This window comes from Alligator mississippiensis, chromosome 9 (genome assembly GCF_030867095.1).
Source record: "Alligator mississippiensis isolate rAllMis1 chromosome 9, rAllMis1, whole genome shotgun sequence".
NCBI lineage: Eukaryota > Metazoa > Chordata > Crocodylia > Alligatoridae > Alligator > Alligator mississippiensis.
Window position 1 is genome coordinate 42515243 of NC_081832.1, and position 3682 is coordinate 42518924.

General features: G+C 51.8%; 1 non-coding gene across 1 annotated transcript; it reads left to right on the top strand.

Moving 5' to 3' along the window:
• The first annotated feature begins 1424 nt into the window (after positions 1-1424).
• Positions 1425-1507, top strand: TRNAL-CAG (transfer RNA leucine (anticodon CAG)). The gene has a single exon. It is a non-coding gene; the product is annotated as a tRNA-Leu (tRNA).
• Positions 1508-3682: the final 2175 nt, after the last annotated feature.

Here is a 3682-nt window from a genome sequence, read left to right on the forward strand (position 1 = left end):
CCTGAGGGACACTGCTGCCCACTTCTCATCAGGATGACACAGATCTGTTCCTTAGGACTCTCTGGGTCCTACCCTGCACCCAGCTTCCTACCCACCTAACTGTCTCACAGTTAAGCCCACAGTCCTCCAATTTTCTTGTAAGAACATCGTGGAATACCAGATCAAAGGTTTTTTGGATGTCAAGGTATAGAACATCAACCTCTTCTCTTATCCAGGTGACAAGTTACCTGGTCATAAAAGGAGATGACTTTGGTAAGACAAGACCTGCCTGCAATCAAGTCATGCTGGCTGTTGTTCAGCATCCTACCTTCTGCAAGCTTATCACAGATAGACTCCTTAATGAATTTTCCCAAGATTTTCCTTGGGGAAGAAGTTGGGCTAATTGGCCTATAGTTATCTGGGTCCTCCCTCATCCCTTTCTTGGAGATGGGCACAACATTGGCCCACTTCCAGTCCTCAGGGACCACTCCAGATCACAGTGAGTTTTGGAAGAGTAGCACTCTCAGCTGGAGTTCATCCGGTCCTGCTGACTTGTATATGTCTAACTTCTTCAATTGATCACACACCAATTCTACCGTGTGTCTTAAGTTGCTCTTGGGTCCCTTGCTCTACCAGCAGGTGCTAAGCCTTTCCTGTCACTGCAAGTCAGAGGCACTTGAGATACTCCTTGTTATAAAATACAAAGAGTGTTCAATTAATTAGCCAACCCATCAGTTCTTACTGCAGAAAGTGCTTAGCAAATAGACCTGTCAACCTGGGCATGCAAGCAGAGCCCTAGTTGTAGAGCCTGTCTTGAACGGTGCAGAAGGCAATTTTTTTTTAATGTAATGGGGCTTTTTACATCCCATCAAGCACCTGATGCTAAGTTCCCCTGCTGTGGGGAGGGATGGTGGAGCTGCTCCCAACCTGCACAGCTTCCTGAGCCGGGGTGCATTCTCTTGCTTTAGTTAATACCACAAGTAAGGCGAACCAAGGCACAGTGACTCATCTGCCTGTCTAAAAATCCCCTGTCTTCCCGACCCTAAGAGGAGAAATGCACAAGCCACTTGTTATGTCTTAAAGTAGCCACGTGCTAGTGTCCTTCCTAAAGAACTGGAAGGAGCTCCTATAAGTTAGTATAGCGGGGAAATGGGAGGAAAGGGGCAGTACGAAACTCCATGGGTTGGAGGTGGAGAAAGTTCAGAACCGTGATCTTCACTCCTGCGGCAGCACATTGCCTCTCTGAAGGTGCTCACAGCCTCAGGGAAAAAAAATGGTCTAGAGACAGTGGCAGGGAGAGCCGTGTCTCCCGTTCCTCGCTTTTCTTGCCTGTGGGGCACGGGCCAGCGGAGGCTGCAGGACCCTGCTCTAAAAAAGGCGAAGCTATGGGACAAGGAATGACACAGATCTGCTTGAGAGCACACCCTGAAAGCCCTTTTAGCAGGGTCAGGATGGCCGAGCGGTCTAAGGCGCTGCGTTCAGGTCGCAGTCTCCTCTGGAGGCGTGGGTTCGAATCCCACTCCTGACAAATTACATTTTACTAACCCTACTTCGGCCCGTGACAGGGGTGGGGGCAGGTGTGGAGCCTGCAGCGCCTCTAGTCTCCTGGTCCGGCCGGGGCTGAGCGGGTGCGGCGCGAGCTCGCGGGCGGAGCAAGGCCCTAGGGCTCAGCCCCCCCTGCCTGCGGTGCGAGGGGCGGAGCGGTCTGCAGCTGCCGCTGCCAGGAAGCCGGGGCCGGCTGCCGCCACCCGCCGTCCGCGCGGGCCCGATGAAGGAGCGCGCAGGGCTGCGGGAGGGAAGCGGGCAGCTCAGCAGTGGCAGCGCGCCCTGCCCGGGCACAGACCGCTCCGGGAGCACGGGCCGCCGCACGGGGCCGGGGAGGGGAGGCTCGGGGAGCTGGAAGGCAGACAGCTAACCACAGGGACAGGGATTGGGTGTGGGTGCTTTCTTTTTAAAATAGATGAGCTACCCCAGGGGGTCGGGTGCGTAGACAAGGAGACTTGACCTCCAGAGGCAGATGCCCCTACTGACTCAGACACTGAACCAGCAGAGCCCAGCCAAGGTGCTTTGGCATCTGCAAGTAGACAGCTCACAGTCACTTGGGACCACAGATGCCTCTTGGGACCCCTGTGCCTACATCATGTGGCCACCAGTGAACAACCTCCCTGCTCATTTCAATCTGGAGGCTTACCTGCCAGAGCACATAAAGCCCCTTTGAGAACACATGACACAGGGTGATCGCCAAGTGCCTGGGCAGTGGTATGGCTGGAGGTACCTAAGCTTGAATGCAGCCACTAAGAATTATTGTCTAATTTCTCTATGCCTCAGTTTGCCCCCTGCACACAAGAACTCTTACTTCACCCCACAGAAGTGCTTGCCCTGATTCCACTTCCTCACTGATGAGAAAAGAAACTGAAGCAACAAGGGTTGAGGGGAGAATAAGCAGCAGCAGCAGAAATGACAGGGCCTATGCCAACAGACCAGAAAGGGGCAGGCCAGGAGCTAAGCAACACTCCCATGGAGGATGGGAATGCTGTGCTGGCAGCGGGTGGTGTGGATGGTAGCTGCTGTGTGTCAATTTAGCAGCTCACCATTAGCAGGGGACTTTCCCCCTCAATTATGCAGGAGAGGGGGACAGTTTATGCCTTAAACACAATTAAGCAAATCATGACTGGGGCAGCATCCAGCTCCTTCCTTGAGTTAGTTTCCAGCTTCCTAATCTTGCTACCCAGACTGGTGACATGCAACTACTACTGAGGAGTCCTTTCACCCCCAAACCCCTCAGTGCTGCATGTGTAACTCTATTCCACCTCATAGATAAACTGATTCCAGGGACAGGTTCAGTCTACATTAGCATGTGAGAAAGGGTGGATCGGTCAATGACAGTTTTTAGTGAGTTGAAATGAATATGCACATGCCCATCAGTGCTGGAAAGATGACCCCAAGTAGAAACAATGGTCACATCATGACTCAACCTTTCATTCTTCTCTGCTGATTTAGCCATGTGAACGTTATTTCAGAGGAATGGGCAGGAATACAGAGAAGTTGGAGTCTGGAAGTGTACAAAACGCCAGATGCAGAAGCCTACGCGTGAAGGCTGGAACATGCCTTTACAACGAAGACAGGAACTGGGGTACCTAAGAACTCACTATCTGGTTATGAGTATAAGTCTATTTTCTGCAGTATACAGCTGCTACTGGTAATTTTGCCTGATTGCTAATATCCCAGTAAAGCAGTGTATACAGTGGAGGAATTTACTCCAGCTTATCTTGTGCTTCAGGATAAAATTAGCAAAAGACGCCAGAGGAATCCTGGGAGCAGCAATTCATCTTGCAGCTGTCAATCCAATGCCATGCAGAAACACAAACTCCCAGTTAGAACCAGGCAGAGGTTCCCAAACAACACAGTCCACATGACAGGCTCAAGGACACCTGCCTCTGACACCTGCAGTTGCCAGGCACACTTGGCTTCCCACTGGCAAATAACCAAGGGCCCACCTGAAAAGTTAGCAGCAGAATATTTAATGTCATCCACTCTCTAAATGTGCAAGCAGATACAGCAAGTAGCCTGGAGCAAGCCAGGGCTCTGCAGAGCAGTGTGGGAGCTGCTGCTTCACACATGGAGACAACCCTGGAGGAACTAACCCTTGCCCTTCAGAGCAGAGCAGAGCAGAGGCAGAAATTCACATCACGGACACTGTGCA